The sequence below is a fragment of the Leptinotarsa decemlineata genome, unplaced genomic scaffold, assembly GCF_025532065.1.
Source record: "Leptinotarsa decemlineata unplaced genomic scaffold, Ldec_3_MD MMD2_tig00026328_RagTag_RagTag, whole genome shotgun sequence".
Taxonomy (NCBI): Eukaryota; Metazoa; Arthropoda; class Insecta; order Coleoptera; family Chrysomelidae; genus Leptinotarsa; species Leptinotarsa decemlineata.
In genome coordinates this window covers 10,025,577-10,039,393 of record NW_027412688.1, presented here as the reverse complement: position 1 = coordinate 10,039,393, position 13,817 = coordinate 10,025,577, and the positions used below count along the sequence as shown (strand labels likewise).

Here is a 13,817-nt window from a genome sequence, read left to right as displayed (position 1 = left end):
AAGTTAATTATGAACCAAATTAATCATTCGATAATCCCAGGCTTTCTGACACTTTTTATTTTCGGAAAGGGTATTTTTCGTTTGAGATAACCATTTATTTTCACCATTCAAATAATATGCATCAGAAATGTTTAGTTCGTTTCTGAGAGGCATAAAAGTTAGAAGTGTTTTGGGTGTTCGGTGATTTTTTGCTATCGAAAAAAATGCATCACATTTTGCGTAAAAAATGGAATTGAGTGTTCAAAAACACTGGAAATGGCAGTGACAAACTGTGATTGTACTCTGTTTCAGAAAAATGTTTACAAGTGGTACAAATTCTAAACAGAAGGTCGAGAGGATGTGAATGACGACGCTCGCTCTGGACGCCCCAGCACATCAACAACCGCTGAAAATGTTGAGACAATGGAGAAAGTTGTTACAGAAAAATGTCTAATATTTTCAATGGCATAAAAAGTAGACCGCCTCCAATAATACCAGAGCCGACACTTCTCAAGTGGATCACAGACGTTAAGGAGGTGATAGTGACCATCAAGCGCCTGGGGAAGAACAAAGCCCCAGGTATTGATGGCAGTTCTACTGCGTAACCTGCCGCGAAAGGGTCTCGTACAGCTAGTACACATCATAAACGCGATTATCAGACACCAACATTATCCGGATTGTCTGAAACTTGCGGAGGTAGTACCCATCCAAGGAATCCTTCACCAGAGGAAGAATATGGTTATGGTCCTGTTGGACATTCAGAATGCCTTCGACTCAGTTTGAACAGGGGGATTTCTCGCCAAGAAGAGCTATCGAACTTTTCGCGTAAGAGTGGACCAAACCAGATCTGCGAGCTATTCAATTGCAGCAGGTGAACCGCAGGGGTCCTACTGGTCACCTCATCTCTTCTCCTTGTATACGCACGACTTTCCTATGTTCTCGAGAACGTATGTGGGTATACAGCTGAACAAATACTGAAATTGTTGAGACAGTGAAGAAAGTTATTACAGACAATCGTCTATTTACTATCAAAGAAGTTGCTGAGGATGTCGGCATATCGGTTGACTCATGTCATGCACATTTTTCGTAAATTTTGAACACGAAGTGTGTGGCAGCGAAGTTTGTTTCAAAATTGCTGAATTTTGACCAAAAAAACCGTCGAATGAGCTTCGCTAAGGCGATCCAGATATGCTTAAAAGGGTCATAACTGGCGACGAATTATGGGTTAACACATCCAAAGTTCAATCGTCCTAATGGAAGAGCCCAGGAGAACCAAGACCAGAAAAAAAACGACAAGTTTGATCAAATGTCAATGTTTTGCTCACTGTTTTCTTCGATTATGGTGACCTACTGCATCGAAAGTTCTTGCCACATAGTCGTACGGTCAATAAAGAGTATTATCTTGAAGTTATGCGCCGTTTGCTAGAAGCAATACGAAGAAAACATTTCTTTTTCCTGCTCCCAAAATGCAAGAGACCCAAGAAAGTTCGACGTTTTGCGACGATTGAGAGAGCTCAAAGATATACCAAAAAGTGCATATCTACTTCGAGGATTAGAAAAAAGTTGGAATAATAATGATATAAAAAATCGTGTTCGGACTTCGCAGCAACCTTGTCTAAACCTCAATCCTAGTAAATCATCTTTAATGAATTTTGAAGAAGCCAAATATCGTGGAAGGGCCATTGGGTGCTTTGTCACTCAGTCAATCGGCCGATGTGTGAGTCAATGGTTCAAGCCACAGGCTGAACGCTCGATTTTCACTTGCTATCGTCCAACCCGTGTTAGGAATCACACGTTAAAAGATAAGACCTCGTTAGTCCTTAGCTCGCACAAGTTTCGTCTTCTGAGGGTCATCGTTCGTAGTGGTGCGATAGCTCGTTAACGGAAAAAGATTTTTTGAACATATTTGCATATTTTGCATATTGATGGACATTCTATGGAACTGACTGACAAAATAGCATGCTTAGGACTTCATACAGACTGCAACCTCAGATTTGTTCGTCAAGTCAATACTCTCATTGAAAGGTCGTATGGCACACTGAAACATCTGTAGGTCTAGCAAAATTACCTTTTCAGACGTACTGATTCTATCTATGTTCAATTATTGCTATGTCGTCTATGGCCCTTGTATCGATTCCACATCTACTGCAAAAATTCAGAAAGTACAGAACGCCTGCATTAGACTAATATTCAGCTTGAATTATAGAGATCATGGGACCACTTCAATCAATAAATTAAATTGGTTAAAAATGCAAAACAGAAGAAAATTGCATTTCACTTGTTTCATTCATAAACTGATAAAACAACAACAACCCACTTATTTGGTGTAGAAATTCCTTCACATACATCAGATACGTTCAAGAAACCTTAGATTTAATAATATTTTGTCATTCCGAATCATAACAGCACTATCTATGAACCTTCACGTATCATGCTGTAATAATTAATGTATAATTCATTCAGTGAATATCTGAAAAATTAATCACTACTGCTATTCAAAAGTAAACTTAAATCTGAATTGCTCAGTCAACGGTGATCCAAACAAAAACATTTGTATTTCATTTTACTATGTACCTGAAATTGCCATTTATGTTTATTTTTTTTCAAACGTGGTTGAATGGAAGAATTAATAGCGCTTTGCTAAACTCTGCCACGTGAAATAAAGACCATTTATTATAATCATTAAATATATTATAACCGAGGGGGAGAACTTTGAAGGGAGCAAAACAGGAATTGTTGAATAAATAAATATTTTTAAGAAAACTGAAAATTCACCTCACTTTTTAAACAGATAGCGTATATTCCCTATCGTCTTTACACAAACACCATTCCATCAATAATTCAAAATTTCCAAATGTTTCTGATGGGAAATCTCACTTGAAATCTGATCGAAAAAAACCTGAATCATCAGCGTCCAAACCGAATATAATTCATTCTCTCGAAGGAGTATAATTTTCTTCCAAAACGAGAATTCACTTTCGCTTTTTTCTATAACAGAATTAACTCCCGAGTTTTTTGTGTACCGGATTGCCCCTGTAGGCGTAGACATTTCCTTGATTTAAGATCTCATTCCGGTAGAGGGTGACTTGATTAGTGGCTAACCGAAGTAATTATTTCTACTGTTGTTCAGTAAATGCTGACGGTTTATCTCTTTTTTCTCTTGGATACGAGATAGTTGGGCGAACGTATATTTGGATGATAAATTGCTTCGAGAATATTATTTAATGAAGAATTTCTCGTGCTGATTAGCAGTGGCTCTTGGGTCTACTATACTACTCTATAGATGTTTCCATTTTTTCTTACCTAATACTCACAAAAAACATATAGAGTATATTAACTACTATAATATATTCCAAATTGATATTTTGGACAGAGATGGCAAATACATGTGCAAAGCTTCTTAAGAATTAACGGAAAGTACACCTATATAGGCTAGAAGTCCAAATATTTATTTTCATGTTAGGGTTTATCGGTATTTCAAAATATATATATCATTAAATTCTGAAGGAAGATATTATCTCTACTAATTTCAATCAATTGTTGTAATTGTTCTGAAAATTTCGATGACATTATCAGTTCATATTTCCACTTGTCAGCAAGAGTTGGTGGCTGCTTCAGAGGTTTATTTATCTTGATAATTCACTGATGACTGGGTAATATGTTTGTTCATAAGAATCTAGCTTCAAAAAATAAGACCTTGTTAATCCTTAGCTCGCACAATTTGAAACTTTTGAGGTTTGTTGTTCGTTTGTTCGCAGGGGGCGACAGCTGGTTAGTGAAAAACAGAAACAAATAGTTTGTTATAGTTCATTAAAATTTATTATAGTTTACCGCTTATCATATTTAATTTATTATTTGTTGGAAGACATGTCCATTCATATAGGGAAAAAAATTGAGTATATCTACAGGGTGTTTCCAATTCGATCGTCATCATAAGATTCTCGGAAACTATGAGAGATACGACGATGGTTAAATTGGGGCATAGTTGCGCAATAACCTGACTAACAATATGCCTTTGATAAAGTTCTGAAATTTCGACTGTATCCGGAAATATCCGGAAAAAACAGATTCCGGAAAATGGTTTTTATTTCTTCTGGCTTTATTTTTCGAAGGACTAGAAAATGAATTGCATTTCCACATTGCCACTTTTCCCTGCTACATAATGGTGTTTTCATATTTGCTATCCGACGTTTCGTCTTCCAACCACCATCATTAACTTATTTTTTTCTTATGGGCGCTACACTGGATTCTTTCTGTTTTGAATAGAACCAGATTTTACCTTTTCAATGATGTATCATGAGTTTTCTTTTTCGAAAAATTGGAGATATTGAAAAAAATCAATTCTTATCATAATAGGCTTTGACTTTGATGTTTCTAAATTTAACTCTCAATTTGTAAAACTCAATGACATTTTTTATAGTATACAAGTCATTGAATTTTTGGCGAAAAATGGCTTTCACCAATAAATAAAAAAAATATATGATACAAATTTATTACAAATACGATAGAAGCAGTGTTACTACATCGGAACTATATTTAAACTTGTATCCCGCAAGATGACAAGCACATCGAACTATGTTAGTTATTATTATTATTGGATCAAAATCTCACCGAGTTTGGTTCGTTTGAAAAGCCAATGAAAAAATACGGAGACAGAATAAACAATCAAAATTTGATAAATGAGGTGTGTATGAGGTAAATTAGACATTGTGTCCTTTTCAATGAAAATAAAACTTTCAACAGATAACAATAACTAACTAAAATGTAAAGACAAAAGTAAATCACAGCAAATGCTCAAAATGCTAGTCTTGTTCATGATAACACAACTGTGCTCTTCTTCGGATAATAATCACTGCACGATTAATTTCCCTACACCTCAATCTTCCGAACTCTCTAAAAATGCTGTGTTGAAGGTCCTCAATATTTTGATATTCCCTCTGACCATAAACTCTATTTTTCAGTGTACCCCATAAGAATGTATCCATAACGCTCAAGTCTGCAGACATTGCTGGCCACCTCACCGGCCCATTATTCCCTATCCATTCATCACCAAAACTTTCAGTCAGGTAATTAGATACTCGTCTGGTAGTGTGCAGTGGAACACCATTATGTTGAAACCAGATATTGTTATAGTTAGCCAAAGGTAGATCATCCAAAATCGACATTAAAAACTGGTGATAGGTTTCTCCATTCAGAATTCCGTCAAATAAATGAGGACCCAAAATTCTATCTTTGTGAATTCCTGCCCACACATTAATACCAAATCGCACTTGAAGTCAAATTTATCGGACCTGCCGGGGTTGTTTATGCTCCAAATGTGTTTTTAACACGCCCAAAGAAGCCACGTTATGGCGAAACGCGTGTTGCCTTTTTGTAAAACTGTTTAATGAAAATCTCACAATCAAGTGTTTTTTGAATACGTTATGGATTTTCATCAAGTGTCGCCCAATTCCATCATATATGTATTTGAACAAATCTTTGTTTTGTGATGATGAAATTAGGGTAGACCTTAAGTAATTTGAGGTCTCAGATAGTATTATATTCATTATATTAATTAACTAGTTTGTTCCAAGCATGAAAAAAATGTATAAGATTTACACATCTTCCTATATAGACTAAATTTTCAAAATTGATTGCTTCCTTCCTTTCTTTGGAAGATTCCCAAATTTTTTGTTCAAGATGGAGAAGTAGAAAGAAAAAAACTTTCCCAAAAATTAATCTCTCCTAAAAATAAACCTCAATTTGAACAAGAATCCTATGGCTGGGAATGAATCAAATAAAAGAAAGAATGTTATTTACGTACTGTCATTGATGACATGGGTGGGTTCAACTCATTTCGTGAAAAAAAGTCGTAATTTCATGAACAAATTACGTCTTTTTTCCTTTTCTTTTTAATCTTTTGGATCCCATTATGTTATCCCTATAAATGTTACCTATATTTGGTACTGAAGATCTAATAAGGCAGGTACCTTACGGCGAAACATTGGATGTCTACGTGAGGATGACAGTGTGAGTGAAATTTCACTTCTATCATGTACTATACAAGGTGTAACTGAATAAGTTTAAAACATTTAAGGAGGTGATCATCAAAAAAAATATAGGATCTTTCATATGAAGAAACTTCATTGGAGCATCCATTGTTAAGATACAGCCCCTTAAAGGGGGTACATAAAATTTGTATAACAATTTTGTTCAGAAGCACTGAAAAAGTTACAATATTGAAATTAATCTGACGTTTTGTACTATCAAAAAGACACTCAGCCAGAAATTCATTTGGTTCACCCCATGGTTATAAGGGATGGAAAACGCAACCCCTAAAATTTCTAGTACTGGTAGTAGGTTGTTCTTCAATCAAATTAAGTACTGTTTCCTCAAGCTGTGATGTTCGTACGGCGACCACAATCCTGCGTTTTTTTGTCGAATGAACCATATTTTCGTAATCGTTGATGAAGTCGAGCAAATATTCTATGTGAAGGATGCTGCCGTTGAGGATACATTTCAACATATCTTCTAGAGCTTTTAACCCATTCCTCTGCGACAGACCGTAAACGTAATGCATATCAGCCATTTCCTCATTTGTGTATGCCATTTTAATAACAAGTGAATTATTAAAGTAACAAATTGAGAACAGAACAACACCACACATTTAGTATTAAATTCAATTTCGAAAATTCACAAACTGACAGCGTCATACCAATTTAATTGTCACTATTGCTAATAGCGACCTACTAGATAGATTAGTTTCCTATTTTCGCATTTATGACGATATATTTCTGTAGTTGTTCGTAAAATAATTTTTTGCTGAAAACTGGTTTATTTTGGGCAAAAGACATTTTTTGTTTAGAATGAAATAGGTTATCAGAAATAAATTTTTAAATGGTGAACAAATGATAAGACAAAAAGTTACATTGGAAATAAATTTTAGGGGTTGCGTTTTTCACCCCTTACAACCATGGGGTAAACCAAATAAATTACTGGCTGAGTGTCTTTTTGGTAGTACAAAACGTCAGGTTAATTTCAATATGGTAACTTTTTCAGTGCTTGTGAAAAAATTGTTATACAAATTTTATGTACCCTCTTTAAGGGGCTGTATCTTAACAAGGGATGTTCCAATGAAATTTCTTTATATGAAAGATCCTATCTTTTTTTTGATGAGGAGTCGCCTCCTTAAATGTTTTACACTTATTTAGTTACACCCTGTATTGTGTAGGAATCCTGTGAATAATATCTCACTCGATTCTAGTACGAATGTTTGGAATAGAGAAAAGAGACAAGTGATTTTTGTATAATTCAGTGTTCATATATAAACGTATTTGCTTCTAAACAATTTTCCTTTCGTGCAATTCAATGTTTATATGAAAGTACCTGTTTAGAGAAGGCTTTTTCTTCCAGTTTGTGTCTGAAAGTTACTTCTTTGCATGATATACATTTTCATTGTCTTTGGAAAATTCCTACATTTTTTGTATTAATAAGATAGAGAAGTAGAGAGCCTAAACCTTCCTTTCAAAAAAAAAACAAATCTATGAAATAACATGAATACATTAGCCATCAATCTGTCTAACAATGTACAGGATTCAAAGAGAAACGCTCAATAATCAAAAGGAAACTGCTCATTAACCAAAATCCAAGGTTCGTACTGTAAAAAACACTCTCACATGGAAATCAACTCGAATCCGACATGAATCAGTAACGAGAATTCATCCAAATCAAATTCACTGCAATCAAAATGTAAAACCATACCAACAATTGTTTCGAAATTATCATAGTTGATTGATAATGGTGGATTTATATGGCTGATTTATTCATAATGGGCGTTGAGCACAATTTGAAATGCAAATTAGTTTTTATTAGTTGAATGTTGGTGGTATTGATTAGAGTTTAAAGCCAAAGTTCATCCAGTTGCATATTTATGTTGTTTGCATAGATTTTAGGTATGCATGATCCTTCCATTGTTCAAAAAACTAGATGCACGCTATAAGATTGGCGTCCATTTTCTGTGTTTTGAATCTACATAAAAAAAGATAACCTAGTTGAGGTTAAAACATTAGGAAGCCGTATATTATTTGGAAGTTTTTGGATTGAAAAAACTACCTGGGACTTTAGTTTACTTTTGAGTCACAATCAGTTCGCCATAAACTTTCATGACCGTGGAAAATGTGAGTTTATCTTACGAATTAGAAACCTTAAGCTACATTAGAAAATATGATCACTCGAGTTGAATGGATACATTTTCTTTGTGAAGGATACTGAGTAAGAAATGAAAGAAATATCCAAAGGAAGGAAGAGAAAAATAATTACAATAAAAACTTTAGAGATGTGTGAATCATACACCGAAGTTCCTTTCAGATACAAACTGGAAGAAAAACCCTTTGGAAACAACGATCATTGATTTACATGAGAGGAAATAGTCCTTACGAAAGAACTACTTTCAAATGGAGATTCAATTAAAAAATCAAGTAGAAAGCCAAAAAAGCTTTTTTGGAACTTATTTCTCGAAAAATATTTCTATTTCAATTTAGATGGAATTCCTACAGCAATAATCTACCCAAATATCATACACTCACCTTCACTGACGGTGAGACCATTGTTGAAATAATTATGAAACCATATATCAAATACCTGGGGGTAATCTTAAAAAAAACTGCTTTGGAACAAACACGCCGAATACGTCGCAAAGAAATTAAGATCCTTATTAAATAAATTCAAGTTTTACAAAAAAATATTCTCTCTGACTAAGTTGAAAATCTTATACCTCAGTTTGGCCTAATCGCATATAAACTATGCAATTACTGTGTGGTGAGGAATAACGAGTAACTATCTGAATATTATTGAAGTGACACAAAAACGGCTGTTGAAAATTATTTATAACAAAACATACACATATGCGTCACAAGAACTATAAGAAGAGTCACAAACCTTCACTTGAAGACACATCACAAAACTAAACAATTTATGGCTACCATCGAACATAATCATGACACAAGATTCAAACAAAAAACAAAAAAAAAAATACTCAAATTGGGAACAACCAAACATCAAAAGTTTTTGTCTTATCTGAGTCCAATTGTCTATGATGTAATACCCAATGAGTTAAGACATACCCGCAATCAACAAAAAAAAAATATCAAAAAGTGGCTTCAAACAGTACCTGCAGAAAAAGTGAACCAAATTATTGAAAGAAGAGTATACTGAATAGTCACCTCGAACAGTAAGTTGAATATCGAGAACTCGAATTCCATTGGATATGATTTTATATATCTGTCATCTGTCAATTTAATTGAACTTTATCTTCGAAGATAAAAATGAAAACAACAATAAAAATTAATTGGGGCTCCGAGGCGACTTCATTGATTCCAGTGGCGCTTTTTCAGCTGCAGGAAAACACGGAAAAACCTGCAGCACCACATCATCTGAAGATCTTGATCTGCCTATGTCCTCTCTCCCATAAAACAAAATGTAGAGTGTCTCCAGAGGCTCCAATAGATTCAATACATCGCCAGAACACTTCGTGACAGGACTATCGTCAAACCTAAACCAACCCGTTTCGTCTTTGACCAAGGCGTAATATTGACCAAATTCAACGCCAGAACCACAGTGAACAATGACTACATGAATATTATAACACTGGTCTGTGGTCGAACCTTCGAAAGAGTTTCTTGTTTCCGTCAGAGGTTGAGTCTTGTTTGAAGATCATCAGTGTTATTATTAGATTTACTGGTGCCTCAGATATACTTGTTACCTTAGAACAGTCAGTTAGTTTGGCGCTTGTTTGGCAATACAATCGATCATCACCTGTTAAAAATTCCATTTTTTCAGATGATTTCACAATAAGCTTTGCACGGACTCGTTATTAGTCATATTAGGAAACGCTAGATTTCCAGAAATTCACTACGCTACCTCTTGAACATTTACTACAAAGTAAACAAGTGGGGAGTTTTCCAGCAAAATATTTACAAACACAAAACGAGATGGACTGTATGGAATCATTCAATCCAGAGCGGTCAGGAGTATTGATTTTGCTATTGTTTTGCTCACGAGTATTCAACAAGAGCCCCAAGAATTCGGAACAACCCTCTTGTTGTCCTAATGAGTATCTAGTGGACTTCAAAGACTCCAGGAAATCGGTCGGAGGAAAAGATGATACATTCTTACGAAACTGCAGCTGCATGAACAGGTGTTTAAGTTTGATGAATGAGTAGGAAACATGCCCGTTCTCGTTCATCATTAAAACCTCGTTCTTCAAATTTTTCGTCATGAACAACACTTGTAAAATACTATTCATGTAGCAAGTGTTTCTTAAATTATCCAATCCAATTTTCTTCTCAAGATTTTCAGGACAACTCTCTACTGATTCGTAAGGAAGAACATGTTTCACATAATCTCCATAAGAACCATTTCTCAAGCTGCGATCCATCCTTCCAAAGTGAAGAATGTTTTCGTAGAGGCATAAAATTATAGAAACTATTTTATTTTCAAAATCGTTCAATTAGTCATAAAAGAGGTGTACGTGGATCCAAAAAGAATTGAATGCATACTTCACGGATATTTAGTCATTCTTTTTATATTATACATTGTGAATTTATTAGGTCAAGATACAATTTCATATTCATATTTCTTCAATCTCACATGTTAACCTTCATACGGATATTTTACAGTTTAACATTTGAAATTTTATATTTTTACATCTTTAGATTTTAAAAATCTATATTTATACATTTTAAAATTAATATTTATGCGTCTCTTGATATTACTATTTTACATTTATACATTTTAAATTTTATATCATTACAAATTTTGATCTAAAGAAATGAACTGTAAACGTTCAAGCCAATCTCGTATATATCTACACAGTAGGTTGAATGGACTGACGCCTATCAGAAAACAACTAGTCCGCTGGCTAATACCATGAACGGCGTTGGATTATATCCGACATACGTCAGTGCACACAGAAAATTTCCTGCATATGCAAGTGGCAATCAACTGAAAGAGTCAACCTTCAATTTGGTCCATTCAACCTACTGTGTAGGTATATCCGAGATTGACTTGAACGTTTAAAGTTCATTTCTTTAGATTTGTTTACTGCCAGTCTTCAAGCATAGCCCACTGACTAATAAAAAGGCAAATTTTTATGTTTACATTTCACATTTTATATTTCCAATTTTATAACGTTCATTGATAGATTAGTTAACTTGTTCATGCACAAGGTTATACCTTTTAAGAACAACAAACCGATCTATTTGCTGAATTATATTGAATAATTATTATTATAATTTCATATATTTTCGATATCATATATTTTCGAACTGAAACTGTGAATATATGTTCGAGATGAGTGTACCAACATAAAAAAATCGCAAATAGAATTTTACGTAGCCCGCAAAATCTGAATATTCACTTAATTTTTTTAACAGTTTATGTATACTCATCTCCACGGCATTATCAGACACGTTATGATGTCAATTTTGACATTCATCTATGCTACAAGTGCTAATGTGAGAATTTCTTTTTCAATTTTGATCTTTCTTCATGCTCTTCTTAGACTCCAGGTTACTATCATTTCGATTTGAAAATGTAATAATAATCTTTATTTCCTAATGAATATACAGCTTGTCAAATGTAGGAAGAGCTTTCTCTGAATTACGTTATGATCCTGCCGTGCGTTCGTCAGAAGACTATGAGAGCGAGCGAGCGAGAGAGAGAATTCTCAAGTCTCTTCCTAGATTTGACAAGATGTATTTGTTTTTTTTCCACATAATTTATTTGAACTCTTTATGAAATATATCGGTGAAGATTTAGTTGCTTTTATAACTCTCGGGTCTCTGAGGAATGATGTCATGGCATAATGTCGTGCCGTCATAATGCTACACGGTGATGAAAAATAATATGGGTTGATTTAAAAAATCACAGTTTAATTTCAGACTCTCAAAAAAAGTACGAACACCACAAATAGATAAAACATCCATTATTCGTTCTCCTGTAGATGTCAGTATCAAATTACAAAGTTAATGTAAATTTAAAAATAAAAACAAGTAGTATAAAACAAGCAGTTTCCGATCTCAATAATTTCAAAATTAATTGAAACTCCTACAGCCCATTTGTATGTCAAACGCAAGTTTATTGCGTCATATGAAATATCAAGTTATTATTAGACACAGAATATGTTTCAGTGTTGTAGTGTTTCAAAGCCTGTCTCAGACTTTTTTCAATATCGGATTCTTTACTATATTTCGTCCTTTCAAAAATCGTTGATCTCGTTATCCATTCACCACTGTGTTTGTTCTTAATCAACTCGAATAATTGTAACAATCGGACTCTTTTCCTTAGATCCGCGAAAAGATTTTCCTTTTCCAATCGAACTGTCAGAGTCAGAAGCCAATAAACCAACAAATCAAACTACCAAAATTGAAACGTTCACATAAAACTTCTCCGGAGAAATACATTTCCCGATATCAATAACTCGGGAGAAAAAAAAATGACCCGGTAACTATTCATCGTCACAGCCACTTTCCCGATTCTCTCCAAACTGAGTATTTTATAAATCACCACTTTCCTCGAAGGAAAATAAACGACATAATAATAGATGGCATTATATTAGCTACTGTGACGTTCGATTAATCTGCTGGGGAGTTTTTAAAATATTGTATAACCAACGAGGAACTTTAACGGGATGAGCTGTCAAGCGCTCTGACAGACTGTCAGGACCCCTGCTTCTTGTATTAGCTGTTGGTTAAATACCTTGACGGTGCTTTTTCATATTGGTTTTCTGATTTTTCAATCATGCCGTTCGTATACGGAGATATTAGAATTGTGAAGGAATATTATCATTGTAAATGATATGTTCATTTCACGATGCTTGATGAAAATCTATAACGTATTCAAGAAACAAGTATAGACACGCCTGAAGAAGCTATTGTATAGCAAAACACGTGTTGCGCTTATGTAGAACGTGTAGATGTGTTTCTTGTATGTACTATATTTCTTGTTTCAATTGAATAGTTTATATTTTTAGGAGAGATCAATTTTTGAGAAAGAAAGGTTTTGGCGTTCTACTTCTCCATACTGATACAAAAAAATGTGGTAATCTTCCGAAGAAAGAAGGACGCAATCAATTTCAAATAAAATGACTCTATACAAAGACGTGTAGATCATGCAAAGAAGTAACTTTCAGACACAAACTGAAAGAAAAAGTCCTTTCGAAACAGCTACTTTCATATGAACATTGAATTACACGAAAGAAAGACTACAGAATAGTTTTATATGAACAATCAGTTATACAAAGAACACTTTTATTCAGCTTGTATTCCTAGCATTCGTTATCGGATTGAATCAGATATCATTCACAGCATTCCTACAAAATACAGTAAATGAATGGGTTAAAATTTCATTTACATGGAATACTGTCATCCTCACTGGTAGACATTCGATGTAAGACGCTTGACTTATCAGCTCTTTAGTACCAATGAATGAATTGAGTGTTTCTCCTATAATATTATCCGTATTTGGTACTGAAAAGATGATAAGGCAAGTGTCTTACGGCGAAACATCGGAAACAAGAATGACAGTGTTATATGTAAGTTCAGAAACTATACCTCACGATTTGATCTTCACAAACTTCATTTGAAAAAATAATCACAAGATGTTTCGCTAGCACAGTAGCTTTCTCAAGTGTATGAATACTTCAAATTATTGTAACATTAATATTTATATACTACAGGTAACCATAATTGAGACTACCTCCAAAAAATTACCTGAACCTCTACCTAAGGTACCTGCTGAATTATGATTACCTAAATCATATTACCTCACATCTACTTCAATGATAATTCTTTCTGGGGTTT

At 34.2% G+C, this 13,817-nt stretch overlaps 1 protein-coding gene across 1 annotated transcript in view; it reads right to left on the bottom strand.

Moving 5' to 3' along the window:
- The window catches only part of DIP2 (disco-interacting protein 2), a 612,353-nt gene that overhangs the window by 457,598 nt on the left and 140,938 nt on the right, over nt 1-13,817 (bottom strand). The window lies entirely within an intron of this gene.